The following is an 18,542-nucleotide window of genomic DNA, read 5'->3' on the forward strand; positions in this document are numbered from 1 at the left end:
TACTTGTCATCACAATAATAAAAAAGACCTCGATCTCTTTTTTCTTGCATATGAGTTGTTGAAATGCATTTGACAAGTAAGGCGGGCTTATGGTTTATTGGATTAGAGGCAAGTGTTTTTGGTGTGTTTCTAATTTGTGACGATTGAGGGGGTAGTCGTAAAGGAGTAGTTTGAGTAGGCAGCCCAAAAGCATTAATTCTCAAGGAGGGGTTTGTTGTAGTTACAGGAATGGGTTTACCTTGGGTTTTTAATAAAACCTTTTCTTCTTGTAATCGAGCAAGCCCAAACGCGTTTGACAAAGTGGTTGGTTTAAACATAGAAACAGTATTTCACAAGTCATCCCATAAGCCACTAAGAAAAGTTCTAATCCAGAATTCTTCAATGAGCCTAGAAATTTTATTGGATAGAATTTCAAATTGGGTCTAATGATCCTCTACGCTAGTAATGTGTTTGAGTTTGGTGAAGGCTCCGATAGGATCCTCATATGTCATTAATCCAAAGTGGACTTTAAGCACCTTGACGAATTCTTCTCAAGTATGAATAAGGGTTGCATCCATAAGCTAGCAATACCAAGTGAGTTCCATGTGGAATGCTGCAATTTGAAACCTTGTTCATCTAGAGTATTACTATATGAAAAGAATTATTCAGCTTTGAGAATCCATTCAGTTGATCCTAGTCCATCAAACTTCAGAAACTCCAATCGCAAAGTTCTGGCTTGGATGGCTCCACCTCCCTCAAATAATGGATTTTCCTTGAGTTGCAAAACCTCATCCTTAGAAGATTCCTCACCAATTTTTGAATTTCCCAAGGTAGCAGCTAGCTGATCGTAGCTTGTGGCAAGTTGGTTAATCTATTGTAAAACGGCTTCCAATAGAGTTCCCTGGCATTCTTGTTCTGCCTTTAATTGAGTTGTTTCACCTCTTAAAGTGGATACAGCTTCTGTTAGTTGAGCATTGCAGGTCCCATCAGCCATGTCATAGGAATAAGACTTTGACACCAAATGATAGCTACTGAAAAGGAAAATAAAAAAAAGAAAGTTTTTGTGCTTCGAGGTGCCAAACTCCTCCAATTCACACTTGTTTGATTAGAAAAATGGTTATATCTTATTGAAAGCATCAACAGCTTTTATACCTAAAAGAGTGAGCTAATTGTCGAAACTAACTCCTAAAATTATTACTAAAATAGAGGAACAAAGGCCACGTGCCTCAACAGTCCAAAGACTTATTCAATCAACAACCACTTTGACCAAGCCAAGTCAAATTACAGCTAAGAGAAATGACACTTATTAAAATATAGTAACGTGTACTATCAATAGCTTGACAACACATAACAATCGACAATTTTCAAGTAAATAGATCAATCCTAAGAAGATGTTTTGTGAGAGATTATATTAAAATGGCAATGGCATTGATAAAACAGCAATATATACCTCCACAACTACATCATCCACATATTCCTTATTTCCATAGATCGACAGTAAAACATTCCTCAGACTATCTCTACATAGCCGAGCCATAAATTTTAGAATAATTTTTTTCATTCCCTTAGACATTTTGAACAATGATCATCGGATTGGATATTGATATACTAATAATACCTTTGTTTCACATCACCCTTTGCTTCAACAAAAAAAATCAAAGAACCAAAGCAAAGGTAGTAACAGTTTGATCCTCCAATCATCAACAATTACATTATTGTTCATGCCACCAACACAATTCAACAACACAAGTCCTTGAACAAGATTTTGACTGGACTCTTGTAGGGGAATTAAAATAAGCCTAAATGCAAAACCTCAGATGACAAAAAGGCTAATATTAGGAGCAACTGTTTTCTTTGCAACCAAGCATACCTAAGGTAGCAATCACACAAGCAAGACTTCCAACAGAGTTCCCTATAAGCACAATTGGCTTCCGAACAACTTCAGCCAAGAAATCCAATATTAATTGTATGCAATGAGTCTGAGGTTAATTAGCAGGAATATTCCCAGTGGATAAGAAATTGATGTGGGTTAAACAAAGGATAAATAATTTAATGATAAAAATTTCCATGATTCCAAGATTTGTCACCAAAACTCATAGACCTCATTAATCAAAACAAATAATCAACAACTTTGAAAACGAAATATAAGATAAAACTCAATTATCCAAAGAACAGATAAAAACCTAAACCCACAAAAATGTGGATATGATGTAGGTTACTTGAGCCCATGCCTCCATGTTATATGAGAAACTTGCGGGCTTATTTGAAGCACCAAACCCAAGAAGGTCAATGGCATAAACAGTGTAGTTCTTTTCCACTACAGTAATGTTCCTGATAGAAAAATCCTAATTTAGTTGATAGATAGATATTGTTGATACAGAAATCTACACCAAGTAGAGTGATCCGATCGACCTTGGCGGGATTAGAACTGGTATATGCGTGATTTTGGATAACTAGCAATGGATGAATAATGAATGCAGTAATGTAAATGGAAAAAAAGGATTTTAAAATGGTTCGATGAGATGAACTCTTAAGCCTACGTCCACTGTTCTTTGTATTTGTTGTGTGAGCTTACAATGGTAATTCTAGAAGTATTTTCCAACCCTTTCCTCATCGTTTGAGGGGGTTTATATATGAAGTTTGTACCAAAAAAAAGAGCAAAATTAAGGGATTACAACTAAATTGAAATGCGACTCTGATATTCTTGTGATTAGGCACTGTGATTGCGCAAGGATTGTTGTCAATCTGATCATTCTTGAGATATCTTGGATCTAAAATTATCTTGGAATTGATTGAATGATGACTCAGATCATTCGCAACTAGCTTGTGCTAGGTCGAGCTATATCTCGATGAGCTTATGCTGGGTCGGACAGTCAATAGAGTTGGACTAATTCTAGGTCGAGCTATTACCTCGTAACTCCTTGAGCTTGATGGAAGAATCACACACAACAGATATGCATCTGGATAATGAAATGTGCGGTTGGTATTGCATATAAAAAAAATTATAAGAATGATAATATTGAAAAGTAATCTGCGCTAGTGAGGAATAAAGGCACCGAAGCCATGAACAAGAAGTAGGGAAGAATTGGAAAGTGAATTAGGATTAGAAAAAACCAAGTAATTAATGGAGTACTGGCCCTTGCATTGCCATTTTTTGCATCTTTTTCGTATCTCATCAACCTCCAATACACTAGTACTGGTGTTGGTGCTAGTAGTACAAGTGATAATATTAAGTCTCTCTCGTCTCTTTCAACTTCATTGCTCTCGTCTCTCTTGTAATTTTTTTTAATTTCTTGGTAATTCGAAATTCGAATCTAATTTCACTGATAAATGTTTTCTTACCGTCTTTGTATCAATTGAAGTTCTTGATGATCTCAGCCACCTTCAACATTTATGGGATACTGAAGTGGTGAAGTTCATAAATAGCGGAATGAGTTAACACTTAAAAGGTGAAGATACCTTAGAGAAAAGTTCCTTTTATAAATCGGTTTGTACAATTGATGGTGTTACTGTTCCTTCTTTTCTTTTGCTGTTTACTTTTTATTTGTTATCACTGTATTTCTACTTTTATTATTCTATCATTTTGTTAGACTATATCTTTGATTTTTTTTTAGTTGTTTTTATTATCTTTTTTGTGTTTTGTCCTTGTCATTTTCATTACGACAATTAAATTAAGTCGTATGATTTTATAGTTAAATATATCCTTTAAACATTTTGAGAATTAAGATTAGTAAAAATAATTATATTTGGGAATATTTCAAAAAATTAAAACAAAATGGTGAATAGAATAAAGGTGGATTTAGAATTTATAATGTTGGTTCTAATAATTTTTAGGAAGACTGATAAAGTGGATTTCAAATTCATTATTGAAATCTCAATTTTAATTTGAATTCTTAAATTTAATTTCAGTTTAAATTTCATTTCTATTATTGTTCTTGTTCTATTTATTATTCAGATTCCAATTCCAATTCTTATTTTATTATATATTCCGATTTTAATTCTCGGTCTTATTTCAGTTTCAATGCATTTTTCAATTCTCATTTACTCCAATTTTATTCTTATTTGGATTTATATACCGTTCTTATTCTCATTTTCACTGACATCACTCAGTATTCTTATATCCATTTTTTCCTATTCTTATTTTTTCTCAGATTTTATTCATATTCTAGTTTTTATTTTTATTTCTATTTCTATTCCGATTGTAATTGTATTTCAGTTTCTATTTCTATTTTATCAAATTCTTATTTCTATTTCGATTTCTATTATTGATCTTATTTTATTCCTATTACTATCTATTTTTATTCTATTTCAGTCTCTATTCTTATTCTAATTCTTATTTTTATTCCAATATCTATATTTCTCTTCCCTTTGTTAATTCTATTCTAGTTTCCATTTCATCCTTATTCAGTTCTTTCCTATTCTTATTCCTATTTTTCAATTACATTTTCATTTCAATTTAAAAAAGTAACCATCAGTAGTTGTTGATGCGTGATTTTGACACCAACTAAACACACATGGGAAATGCTGAGCTAGCTCAACAGACACATGTGTATGGGGTAATTGAACTGAATAGAAGAAGAACAATGTTTAAAGTGGTTCGGATGCTTAAATAAGGAATCCTACGTCCACTGGTATTATATTAATATATGAGATCAGGTCCGTTATCTAGCTAGAATTTACAAGAGATTACACGAGAGAGAGAGAAAAGAGAGAGAGGAAAGAAAGAGAGAGAGGAGAGAGGAGAGAGAGGTATATGCTATTCCAGAGAGAAATTAGTTGATCCCACAACCGGGAGAGGTGTGAATGCAAAATGTCATATTAACCCCCTTAATATTTAGTCTTTATATGTATTTGTTTCCTAATTGTACTCATTATTACTTTATTTTGGTTTAGGAAGCAAATGGAGGTGTTAATTGAAAAACGGAATTAACTAGGGGAATAGGACAGTTTCGCCACTGCTTCGTATTCTGGGCATAATTTCTCATCCGAGCTCCGATTGAGATGATTCAAAATGCTGTAGAACGCTAAGAAATATATTACAACTGTTATGTTTTGAGTTTGGAGAGATAATTGCTGCATCAATGTTGTAATTGGGCTTGAAGTTGACGCATCTGCACTGCCGATGTTTGGAACATTCTGCCTTGTAATGCAAGTCCAAGAGGCAGTTTATTATTGGAAGATTTGAAGACAGTGGCACACGAGTTACAGCTGGACACATCACTTTCTATTTTTATTTTTAAGACTTTATTGTATTTTCAATTAATTAGAATCAGATTAGGATAATTGATTTTAAGAGATTGAGTTGGATTCAAACACTTGAATTAGATTTTTGGGAGGGGAGACAGATTAGTTTTTTTTGGGTGGACACACCTCTCTCTGGTCTTCTCTGAACTTTTCCTCTGTAATTCGGTGATGGCCATGAGAGGCTGATTTTGATAACTTGGTCGAAGTAAACGGAAGCCTCGGAATCGATAAACTGGTGACTAATATATTTTTCTTTGTCTTCAATTTTCGTGTTGAGTATTGGATGTTTCTATGCCTAATTTATGATTGTTTCGTTTAATTACTAGGGAGGCCTACTAGTTTATTAATTGTCGCAATCTACTGCTAAGTTAGATATCAAATCGTAATTGTTTGATCCCTCAACTTGCGAAGCAATTAGGGTTAGTAATTTGCTGCGTCAGGAATTAATAACCTTACGAAGAATCAACTAAATTAAATACAACCGCTTGTGTTTTGTTGTGTTAGCTTCATCGATCTCTCTAATTCTTAAGGCTGCCACTAGATTAATCTTGAGCGCTTGTCTAGGGTTGTTTAGGGGTAAGATTAATTAGGATCGCTGTTTCCTGATTAATTACAATTAAGGAGAGATAGGAATAGTTCCAACAGTGAATATTCAATGTGTGAATTGATTATCTTCGCGTCAATGATCAGTTGTAAGATTCCGATGGTGGATGTTGACGGAGACCAAGTTTCGTTAATTATGAATTCGAATTAAATTGTTTTTGTTTTTGCTGAGAGTTTTCTGTTTTACACAAAAACCCCCAGCTTTGTTCACATAACATCAAATCGGCTAGACACTCTTCGTGGATCGACCCTGACTACACTACTACGTGTATTTTAGGTTTTAATTCTGGGCGCCTACGACAGCACGCCAAGAGGATCCCTTATTTATAGTAGGATGAATTGAGGTAATGATACTAAATCAGGAAGTGGGTCAGATTGCCATGCAAATCCTTCCTTGCATCCTGTTATTCACTTGCTCAAGTGATTTACTCGATTCTTGCAAGGATTGGACACGTGGATAGCCTCAGCCTTTCACCAGCCTGGCACGCACCTAGCATTGGCAAAAAAACTGCTGCTTGTGTCAACGTGCGATGTGGGTACATCTGCATGACTGCTAGACTTACCTAACCTCTGACCACTTACGCTGACAGGGCTCTACGTCAGCCTACTTTTCCAAGCATAACAGAAGTCCCCTAGTTTTTAAGGTTTGAGAATCGAACCTTGGAAACTACATATTATGCCTTGATTTGATGCGATTGAAGCACTGGTTGACCCGACCTGGATGCAAAGAGGTTGAGAAACGTTTTCATGTAGGCGACCTGAAATGGCCTTTACTTAAGGGTCGCGACCTGTATTAGACCATATCCAGTGCCACGACGATGACTGGTTCTCGACTGGGGTCTGCAACCTTGTTGCACTTTGCGGTATTTTTTGCCGAAAGGTTCATGTCGCTTCGCAACTAACATAAGACAATCAAAGAGTCATGGCGCTTTGCGACCGACATAAGACGAAGAGTGTTATTATAACGACCTCTTTAGATGTTAGTTGCACCTTTTATGCGCATTAAATGTGAGCCATGCTGAAATGACATTCCCTATCAGAGCATTAAATGCGGATGTGAGCGCATTTAATGTGGATGAGGGAAAACGTGTCGTGCTTGGTGTTTCAACGAAAGAGAATGACGATTGGTTTCTTGAAGCGTGACGGTCACTCTTCTCTGTTGATTATCGACACGTGGTCGAGATCAACGGTCAGATGCGTTTTCCACCCAAACGTCATTGACTTCGGGAAAACAAAGTGCCATTTCCTTCCCTATAAAATCCTAAGTTCACTTCAAGCAATGTCACAATATTCATCTTCTCAGAGAGAGCAAGAGTTTGTGAGCTTGGTTCTGTCTATCAGATTGGTGCATGCTTGATGTCTAGAGCAGGAGGACTCTTCTAATTTCAAGAGGTAAGGATGATCCTTCTACCACTTTTACTATTTTTTTCGTTTTCAATAGTTGCGTGTGGTGATAGTCGTCGTAGTCGATCGGAGATGAAATCTTCTCCTTGGGTTTGAGCAATGGATGGTGGCTCTAGAAGCACCCTGTTAAGGTTTTTCTAGGGTTAAAGGAGGAAGTATTTTATTTTCCTCCACATCATCATACGAAACAGTGTACGAAGACTGAGTGATTCCCTATAGTCGCTTTTCTTTTCAAATCGCAGAAGAATGGACTCCCCAACGACCTGGGCTGAGGAGGGTCCCTCTCAAGAGATCCTGTTGACAATTACTACCAATGAGATCCAGAAAGTGGTGACCATACGCTCTGGACGTGGAGGTCTTCTGAGATAGGGTACACACAGCTGGAGTCTGCCACGAGGGATGGCTATGATTTCCGAGAATATTTTCAAGAGTGGAAGGTTGATCCCTTTCCACCCTTTTGTCGATTGGTCCTCGATCATTTCAGGATCGTACCATTGTAGCTCACACGAAAAGTGTACATAATAGCCGTGGCTAGTACATTAGGTGGCGAGAACGGATTGGTCAAGCTAACCGTGCTAGAGCTCGGTTGCGTACATTCTGAAAAAGAGTAAGGACAAGGATTCTTATATTTTCTGAGCAACCTACCGTTAAAGCGGGATACACAGTTACTGAGCAACGTAGGGGCATACGAGACGAAGTTCTTTTTCTTTCGTCATGAGGCATTTGCCATTTCAGGAGCCGAGTAGGTCCTCCTTTCTTTTGAGTTTGCAAACTTTCCTTCGTTCATTGCAACGATCTCTTTGTTCTTTGCAGTTAACAAAGCGACCAGGTTAGCTCCCGAGGATCGGATAGGATCGTTACCTTTGGTTTCTGCCCGAAGAGAGTCGCGACGTAAGATTGCTCATGACAACCACAAATTACGGAAGTACGATTTCTCAACTCGAAGCGACCCTAGAGACCACACCGAGTAAGCTTCTTGGCCTTAGCCTTTTTGATTTTGCATGTAGTGAACTATTTTATTAACGATGTTCGAATGCAGCGACCATGCCTCCTAAGGTGCCCAAACACCGTGACCACGACAATTTGCCTTCCCCCGAATGGGTGCCACCGGACTAGCTGGAGCAACTCCTAGCGATCCCCCCCGGAGGGACATTAGTAGCTACTCCAGCCTGACTGCGGGCACTCCTAGCTTCGAATGCTCCCAAAGCAGAAAACCATGATGCAAAGGCCTAAGAAGAGGAGACAAATTCGACTAAGGAATCGAAGTCGAACCGAAAGGTTTGGGTGTTCAGCCCAAGAGGTCGCAGTCTTACCTAGCTTTCCATTGGAAGGGCCATCTAGGGGTGCAACCGAATCCATTGCTCCCAGGGGTCCACAGACAAGACAACAAGTGGCTACAGTCCCTGGGAGGAGGTTGGATAAGGAGCCAGCAGAGGGAACTCTACTTGTTATGGGCCAAACAACCCCATGCTAGAGTCAATGGTCAGTTACTGGACCACTGTAGCCGGTAGTGTTTGCTTTACTGGAATGCAGGCTTGCAGAGGCTTTTGAGCAGTTCGTGGCCTCGATACTATAGACCTAAGACCACATCCTTCTAACACCTGAGCCAGGAAACGAGCTACCTTCGACGAGGACTTATATTTGTTTTTGTAATATAAAGGACTAACTTATTCTTCATTTTGCAGGCCCAGTTCTCCATGCACTGTCCTGTAGAAGGTTAGTTGGGGGCTGCTGAGGGAATGGTCAAGATACAGGAAGAGAATGCGTGGCTTAAGCTAGAACTAGAGGCCGCCCGAATAGACAAAGAATTGTCCATCATTAGGCAAATCAGCATTTGTCCGAAAGGGATGTACACTTCGCGCGATGGACTTCAAGATGTCGAGTTGGGAAGGGCAGTGAGGAGGTGAAGGAGCTCCAGAGGACTATAGCCAGACTCTCTAGGGAGGAAAGGGAGAAAGACTAGGCGCTAGAAACGACCTCCGAGTGGGCCTTACGAGCAGAGAAGGAATGGGGCGAGCTATGGGAGACTACTGAGAAGTAACGATTAGCGCTTGAGGCCAAGCTCCACTTCACTTGAGGTCGCGTCACTTTGCTAAATGCAGAGAGCAACAGCAGGAGGCAGAGATCGAGAGTAGGGCTAAAGAATGGACTATTCAGTCCATCTTTGCCCTTCGACCGAAGAACCCTAAGATGGATCTGTCCGACCTCCTGACGAGTACCGGAAGGAACTTGCTTCCATGGTGCAGGCTGAGGCTGAGAAAGCAGCTCGGGGACCTAACCTGGAAGAGGAGCCTCAGAGTTCGTCCCAGAGGAGCCCGCACCCAAACAGGCGGGCGGCAACCAGCCTGGGGATGAGGATCAGTGATCTCTGTAGTCTTTTCCCTTTTTGCCCCACGTACTTTCCTTTTTATTATAAAAAAGACATTGCTTTTTCCAATCTTTCATGAGTACTTAGAGTTTTGCTTTCTGTTACATGAGCTCGCATTCTAACTATTTACAATAACATTGGTACAAGTTTATGTGAACAGAATTGTAACATGGGAAAACGATTACAAAAGAACAGAATTATACACTTGCTATTTTCAAAGAATAAGAAAAGTAAAATCTTTACAAGGAAAAAATGAGTTCGGAATTACTGATAATATGGTCAGAGATGTTTAGCATTCCAAGCTCGCAGTACTCAGAACCATTCAACCTTTTGCGATGATAAGTCCCCAGTCTTTTACTTTGGCAATGCGGTATGGGCCCTCCCAGTTCGGTCCCAAAACTCCCGCACTTGGTTCTCTAGTATCGAGAAGGACTCCTTAAAATGAGGTGTTGACTTGGAAGTCTCTTCCTGACCTTAAAGTCGAAGAACCTTTTCTCGCGTTGCTGATAGGTTGTATTCTTAGGAGGCTTGCTGTGAGTTCTTCAACTAGATCCAGACTTGCGCGCATAAGAGTGTCATTTTCGGTTCGTTGAACAGGTCCCCCGAAGTGAACAGTCCCTACCTCCACAGGGATCATCGTTCACAGCTATATGCTAGCAAAAAAGGGGTTTCTGACGTAAAGGTTCTCAGAGTTGTCATGTAGCCCACAGGACTTCAGGAAGGTTGTCGGCCCAATTTCACTTGGCTGCGCCAAGTTTGGCCTTTAGAGTGTGCTTGATGGTTTTGTTGACAACTTCAACTTGCCACTTGCTTGCGGTTTTGCGACTGAGGCAAACTTTTGTGGATACCTAGTTTGTCGCAAAATTGCTTGAATTCCTCGTTATCGAACTGCTTCTGTTATCAGATATAAGGGTATGAGGAACCCTAGCAGCACACAATGTTTTGAAGACGAAGTCCTTGAGCTTTTTGGTGGTGATTGCGGCTAATGGCTCGTTTCGACACGCTTAGTGAAGTAGTCTACCGCAACACCGCATACTTGACTCCCCCTTTACAAACTGGAATGGGACCAATGAGATCGATTCCCCACATGGAGAAGGTCAGGGGCTGGTCATGGTTATCAATTAGTGGGAAGGAGCTCGCAGTTGTTCGCGAACCCTTGGCACTTTTCACACTTTTTGACAAAGTTGTAGGTGTCCTCTTGGATCAGGGGCCAATAATATCCTGACGAATAACTTTGTTGGCGAGAGATCGTGCGGCCGCGTGATTCCCCAGATCCTTCATGTATCTCTTGCATGATGTAGTCTGCTTCTTCACCAATTACACATGGAGAAGGAGGGCCCTAAACCTTTGCTTGTATAGTAGCTCCTATTAGTGTAACGAGCAGCTCTTGTTCGCAAGGTCCTTGCTTTGACCTTGTGTTGGGCAAGATCCCATCTCGGAGATACTGAATGATAGGGGTCATCCAAGAAACTGATTCTGGGTATTAAAGCCTGTTCGGTCGAGCTGACACTGGGAACCTCTATGAACCGAACAGGGATACTTTCCAGTGCATCTGAGTCTAGCGATGAGGCTATTTTCCAAGGCATCTACCATAGAATGTTATCTGTAGGAATCTGTGTGATTGTGAAGTGCTTGAACAGCTCAAGTGTGGCCTTAGCTTTCTTCAAATAGTTGATCATATTTTCTTCCTTGGCCTGGTATTCCCAAAATTGGTTGAAAACCAGCCTGGAGGTGTTGTGGATGCTGACAGTAGTTGATCCATTTTCTGGCCAACCGCAATCCAGCGAGCAGAGCTTCATACTCATCCTCATTATTGGTCACTTTGAACCCAAAACGGAGGATGCTATGAATACGAGTCCCCTCGGGACTTAAGAAGAGAAGACCTGCCCTGGCCCTTTTCTTGTTTGATGATCTGTCAACGTATAAGCCCAAGTCGATAAATTCTTAATAGTATCCTGGTTGACTTTGCTGGCTTGTTGCTCGGATTCTTTGTCGAGTGATATGAGAATTCCAAAATGAAATTAGCAATAGCCTACTTTTTATGGTCACTTTCGGTCTGTATTGCAGATCGAACTGACTTAGATCCATGGCCACTTGAGCAATTTACTTGATGCCTCTGGCTTCTGGAGGACTTGCTTGAGTGGGTAACTTGTCATTACATGGATTGTATGGGCATCGAAGTAAGGTCGCAACTTTCGGGAAGCAATCAAAGGTATAAGCTAATCGCTCCATTTTCGGATACCGCATCTCAGCAGTTAACAGACGCTTGCTTGCATAATAACTGGCCATTGAATCCTGCTCTCTTCTCGAATAAAGTGCACTGACTACATATTGAAAGACATACAGTACAAGAGGGGATCTCTTGCAGGAGAGGCTTGGACAGGAGATGTGGCTTCAAGGTGTTCTTTAATGCTCTGGAATGCCTGTTCACACTTGGGAGTCCACTCAAACTTCTTGTTGGCCTTGAGTATGTTGAAGAATGGCAAGCAGCGATCTGTTACCTCAATATGAAGTGACTAAGTGCCGCTATGCCCATTGAGACTTTGAACTTGTTTTCGGTTGGTCGGGTTTCAGTCAAGGAGAGCTTGGATTTTCCCGGGTTTGATCTTTCTTCCCTGTGGGTACATGTACCCCAGGAATTTTCTTGAGGATACTCTGAATGAATTTGAAAGGATTGAGTCATTTTGTATTTCCAGAGGATGTCAAACACTCAGCGAGATGGGCTATGCGATATGAAGCCACATGTGACTTGACTAGCATGTCATCAACATAGACTTCTATCAACTTACCGATCTACTCGGAAAACATTCGGTAACCAACCGCTGGTAAGTTGCTCCAGCATTTTTCAGGCCAAAGGGCATAACCCTATAGCAAACAAACCCGATTGTACAAAGGAGGTATGCTCTTCATCCGGCACAACATCGGAATTTGATTGTATCCCGAGTATGCATCCATAAAACTCAGTAGTCGTGCCTGGAGGTGGCATCAATGAGCGGTCGATCCTAGGTAGGGGAAAGTGTCTTTTGGGCAAGCTTTGTTGAGGTCAGTGAAGTCAACATAGGTCCGCCACTTGCCATTGGGCTTTTACCAAAACCGGATTGGCAACCCAGCTAGGTAGGTGCTTCTCAGTGGACCATTCTGAAGGAGGTTATCTACCTCGATTTTCAAGGTAGCATACCGCTCTGGATCTATCGCTCTTTTTTTTTGGCAGATCGACTGGCTTTACTATTGATGGTCAAGGCATGGTGAATGATGTCCGAGCTGATCTCGACCATATCAGCATGCGTCCATGCGAACACATCAATATTTTCTCTGAGGAAGTTGGTCAGGTCGTTAGCGAGCTAGGGGTTGAGATTGCTTCCAATCCTCAAACACTGGGCTCGACTGTTTGGTTGACTGACACTTCCGTTAAAACCTAACTGGTCCACTGGCAGGGCATTCCTGGATACGAGGATCCATATTATCCTCTGTTGGGCCAGGCTAGGTTCGATTCGACTGATTGCCATTGCTATTTGGGATGCCATGCGAGATTCCTTTCCCCTTGCATGCATCTGCATGCCTTTACGTAGCAGTCGCGAGATGCACGTTAAGACCCGCTTACTTCCTATCCCGTCGGGGTGGGGAACTTATCTTGAGATGATAGATCATAAGAAATTTTTGAGTTCCTCAGTAGAGTCACCCTAGAATGCCATTGAAAGCGGACGGGCAACAATTACTAAGAATTCAATTATTTTGGTCACCTCGTCAAAGTCACCCAGCGTGATTGGAAGGAGATCGTTCCTTGGGGATCAGATGATCCCCTGTAAAACCAATAGGGGGATGAGGCAGACTTCAGATCGGCCTCATCCAATTTCATTCTCTCGAAAGTTGGCTGGACCAGGATGTTCAAAACGCTTCTGTTGTCCACCAACATTCTGTGGATGTCAAAGCACCTTATTTGGGGCATGATGACGGGAGCATCATCATAGGGATGATGCAATCAGACTGCTTCTTTTCAGAGAGGTGATTTCTCCTCCCTGTGAACCTTTGGTGGTCGCTGCATCTGTGTCATCACACAGATAGGGTCGTCATGGGTTGCGCAAGCATATCTTTCTTAGGCACCTCATGAGTTTCCTTCGAGGTTTGGTCCTCCAAAGATTATCCCACGCTACAGCTACCCTTGCGACACGACGCTTCTTACTCAGTTCCTCTCAATTTTTCTCCTTTACGAGAGCAGAGTCATCAACATACTTTTGAAATGCCTTGCTTGATAAGATCTTCGATTGCCTGCTTGAGACCTTGGCACTCATCGGTTGTATGCCCATTGTCTGATGATAACGACAATTTTTTGTTGTTTCTGGATGAGGAGGGACCTTTCATGGGCTTAGGCTCTCGAGAGACCGACCTCTTTGACTTATCCAGAATGGCCGAAATAGATGCATTCAAAGGGGTGTGATTCCTGTCGTGATCGCAATGAGGAACTGAAGCATAGGACTTCTTGGGCTCGAACTATGGTTTCTTCTTTTTTGTTGATCGTCATACCACTCTACGATCAACTCTCTATTTTTCCCCTGACCTAGTGCACTACTAGCAGTGCCGGGGTCATGGCGATGGAGCGCCACCACAGAGTTCTGAATATGAAGGTATTTCTCCGTAAGGCTGTAAAAGCGAGTGAGAGAAACATCGTCCTCTAATTGTAGCTCCTCCACATATATGTCTGTGGATGAACTCCGCTATGATGAGAGTCTGAACGGACTCTTCGGGAGTGTGAGCTACTTATGAAGCTCTTTATGGAACCTATCGATGTAAGATTAGAGGGATTCATCCCTCTCTTGCCTATGTTGCTGAGGTAGCTCAAAGGCATTGAGAACTTCCATTTGCTTAGGAGTGTCTCAAGAATGTCGAGCTCATTGATTCCACAAGCTGATGATCCCGCCGAGAACGACCTAAACCATCTCTTGGCATGAGAGGTAAGGTTACTGTCAACCATCGGCATTTAGCAAATCAGAAACTTGGTGAAGTTCCATCAGGTCATTGAATTGTATAAATGATCCTACATGTCAGAATTTTCATCAAACACCTCATATGGGCATCATTTGAATCTGGACGAGAGAGGGGCGACTAACACAGCTGGAGAAAAAGGAGACGCCTCTGCGACTTGCCCTCGCTCATTTTGCTAAGCTTTTAGCTGATCCAAAGCTGCTGTAGTCCTCAATCTGAGGCAGTGAAGCCATCAGGGATTGCTTTCCCCTTGTGGGTTCAACCCTGCGATTCCGATTGAGGAAAATCGAAGGTCGGATTCCTCCTGCCTCGGCCGGCAGTTCCAAACGCTCTTGACACATGGGCTAGAGTCGTGTGATGGTGATGAACGGTCTGAGCAACCTTCCCAACCTTCGCAGTGGTACGAACTGACCTGCGGACGGTAGGAACTTCCCATGCGACACGATCGGGGTCGTCATTTTGGCGATAGTGGGAATCTCCCCGCCTCGCATTTTTGTGGAGTGCTCGTGCGATATGGCATGGGACAGCTTGGGCTATGACCTGTCACCGAGTCTTTACACCGTGGATATTCAACCCAGGGTGCGGTCAGTGTTCGCTGGTCCCTTGGAGCCTCTAGGCCCGTGTTCACCACTTGCTTTCCCTTCCTTTGACGCGCGTAGTATGCGTGGCACAGGCTATCGCTTCTTCACGCTTTCATGCGACCTGCAGGCGTTTTAAGTGGTGGCATCGCCTCATTTGATTCGGGTGGTGCAACCCAATCCAAACGGTCCAGCTTTTGGTTGACCATTGGAGAGTATTGTTGAACCTCTCTAGGTAGCTCATGACGGCTGAGTCAAGCCGTGAGCTTCAAGGAATATCCCTATGAGATTTTGCGAAACTGGGGGCACTTCGAAAGAAGTGTCCTCTGCTTCTGGGGGATTCTCCACCATGGTTAGTTCATTCATATTCGAATCTGCAAACCATTTGCTGTTGTAGGACCGACTAGTTAGAGATTCTCCTGATGAAGGACAAATACTAAATCAGGCTCTCATCCTAGCGCCAAACTGTTGTACGTGATTTGACACCAACTAAACGCACTTGGGAAATGCTACGCTGGCTCAACAGACACACGTGTATGGGGTTATGAACTGAATAGAAGAAGAACGTGTTAAAGTGGTTCGGATGCTTAAATAAGCAACTCCTACGTCCACTGGTATTTTGTATAATAATGAGATCAGGTCGCGTTCAGCGAGCTGGTTTACAAGAGATTACAAGAGAGAGAGAGAGAGAGAGGAGAGAGAGAGGGGGGGAAGAGAGAGAGAGAGAGTATATGCTTATCCAAAGAGAAATTGCTAATCCCACAAACGGGAGAGGATCCCTTTATTTATAGTGGGATGAATGATGGTAATGATTACAAATCAGGGAGTAGGTCAGATTGCCATGCAAAATCCTTCTTTGTGTCCTATTATTCACCTGCTCTAGTGATTACTCGATTCTTGCAAGGATTGGACACGTGGATCGCCCTCAACCTTTCACCAGCCTGGCACGCATCTACTACACTGGTAGGAGCATGCTACTTGCATCACACTGCAAGTGGCTGCATCTGAACTACGTTGGACTTACCTAAGTCTGACCACTTACGCTGATAGGGCTCTGCGTCAACCCTACTTTTCCAAGATAACAGTAGTATTCTTAATTGTAATTTACCTAAACCCGTGATTATACATTTTATAGGTCTTTGTTAAATCAAATTCAAAGGATTACTGTATTTTTGTTCAAAATCAAAAAAGGTAACAATCATTTACGAAACCATCTTAACAAAAAATTGATGGAGCCGCATCGGTTCGCAGGCGTAGTCTCTCCCCTATTTTAGTGCTCACCCCGTTGTTTTCCCATGTTTTGTAGGACCTAGGTGAGGACATTGTCGGATGGATGTCGGCGTGCGAGGAGGAGTGGCTACACTGTCCCTGATGTTTTGATGACTTTTTGTATACGTTACATACATTTTGTGTAAAAATGTGTATGTTTGTAAAGAGTATGTATATATGTTTAATAAAAGAAAAATTTGGGCCCAATTTCTTTATGTTATTTTATATGTATTTCATTATAAGTTTTTGAGGAGTAGTGGCTATTACAGTCAATGGCATAAACAATGTAGTTCTTTTCCAGTACAGTAATGTTCTTGATAGAAAAATCCTAATTTAGTTAATAGATAGATATTGTTGATACAAAAATACCCACCAACTAGAATGATCCGATCGACCTTGGCAGGATTAGAACCAATGTGTGCGTGATTGTAGATAACTAGCAATGGATGAATAATGAATGCAATAATGTAAATGGCAAAAAAGGATTTTAAAATGGTTCGGCGAGATTAACTCTTAAGCCTACGTCCAATGTTCTTTGTATTTGCTATGTGAGCTTACAGTGGTAATTCTGGGGGTATTTTCTAACCCCTTCCTCATCGTTTGAGGGGGTTTATATATGAAGTTTGTACAAAGGAAAGAGTGAAATTAAAGGGAGTACAATTAAATTGAAATGCAACTTCGATATTCTCGCGATTGGGCGCTGTGATTGCGCAAGGATTGCTGTCAATTTGATCATTCTCGAGATATCTTGGATCTGAAATTATCTGAGAATTGATTGAATGATCACTTAGGTCGTTCGTGACTAGCTTGTGCTTGGTCGAACTATATCTCGATGAGCTTATACTGGGTCGGACAATCAATAGAGTCGGACTGATTTTGGGTCGAGCTATTACCTTGCAATTCCCTGAGCTTGATGGAAGAATTACACACAACAGATATGTATCCGGATAATGAAACGTGTAGTTGGTATTGCATATAAAAAAATTATAAGAATGATAATAATGAAAATTAACTTGCGCCAGTGAGGAATAGAGGCACTGAAGCCATGAACAAGAAGTAGGGAAGAAATGGAAAGTGAATTAGGATTAGAAGAAACCAAGTAATTAATGGAGTACTGGCCCTTCCATTCCCCTTTTTTGCATCTTTTTCATATCTCATTAACCTCCAATACACTAGTACTGGTGCTGGTGCTGGTGCTGGTGCTGGTGCTAGTAGTACAAGTGATAATGTTAAGTCTCTTTCTTCTCTACTGCAAATGCAAATGCAAACTCTTATTATTACAATTCAATGCTCCTACACCAAGAGGAAGGGGAGCCCTCACTACCCAGATGCCCATTCTTATTCTTTTGGTGGAATTAAGTACCAAAATCCTCTTTTTGATGTGAGGATGACAAATAGTTTGGCAGATATTGTTATAAAGAGTAGGAATTATGATAAACTAATGGGAAAATAACACTGACGTCCTTAATGTTTATCCTTAAATTATTGGAGTCCATAAGAATTTTAACAAAGTAAATGACTTTTTCCCACCCAAGGGTTGCCTTAATGACACTTTTCCACAAAAACTGAAAAAAAGTTTAAAAATACCACTTTAATATTCCATTACTACCCAAAGCTGATTTCGTTGGCAAGAATTCTCCCTGTCACCATCAGTTGAACCTTTGGTCTCCTTTCTACAAAACCCTCTCACTCTAGCATCTGATTTCTCACTGATTGTCAGCCATTACAAAATTAGGGTTCCCGTTCTTAGTTGATTTTTGTTTGATTCCAACAATGAATATTCAATTAGTCACAACCATTCGATCTATTTGCCTCCACTCAACAAAACCCCTCTTACCCTGTTTTGGTAACTCGTCGAACATCGGCTAAGAAACTAAAGTGTATTTTGGGTATTAACAGAATATAAACTTTAGGTAGAAAAATGATATTTTGAAACTTTTTGGGTGAAAAATGTCATTAAGGAAAACCTTGGGTGGGAAAAAAAGTCATTTACTCAATTTTAACAACTTAACGGATCTTTATAAATTAGTGTCGCTAATTTAAATTGTATCATGTAGATAAGGACATTATTTTTCCCCTCGGTTTTGGTCTATTATTGTCAAGATCCTTCAAATACT

The 18,542-nt window shown here is 41.0% G+C and overlaps 1 pseudogene; it reads right to left on the reverse strand.

Annotated features, from left to right (window-relative positions):
- Nucleotides 1-640: 640 nt before the first annotated feature.
- Nucleotides 641-17,761, reverse strand: LOC116112767 (annotated as a pseudogene).
- Nucleotides 17,762-18,542: the final 781 nt, after the last annotated feature.

Source organism: Pistacia vera, unplaced genomic scaffold (assembly GCF_008641045.1).
Source record: "Pistacia vera cultivar Batoury unplaced genomic scaffold, PisVer_v2 Contig668, whole genome shotgun sequence".
Classification (NCBI taxonomy): domain Eukaryota; kingdom Viridiplantae; phylum Streptophyta; class Magnoliopsida; order Sapindales; family Anacardiaceae; genus Pistacia; species Pistacia vera.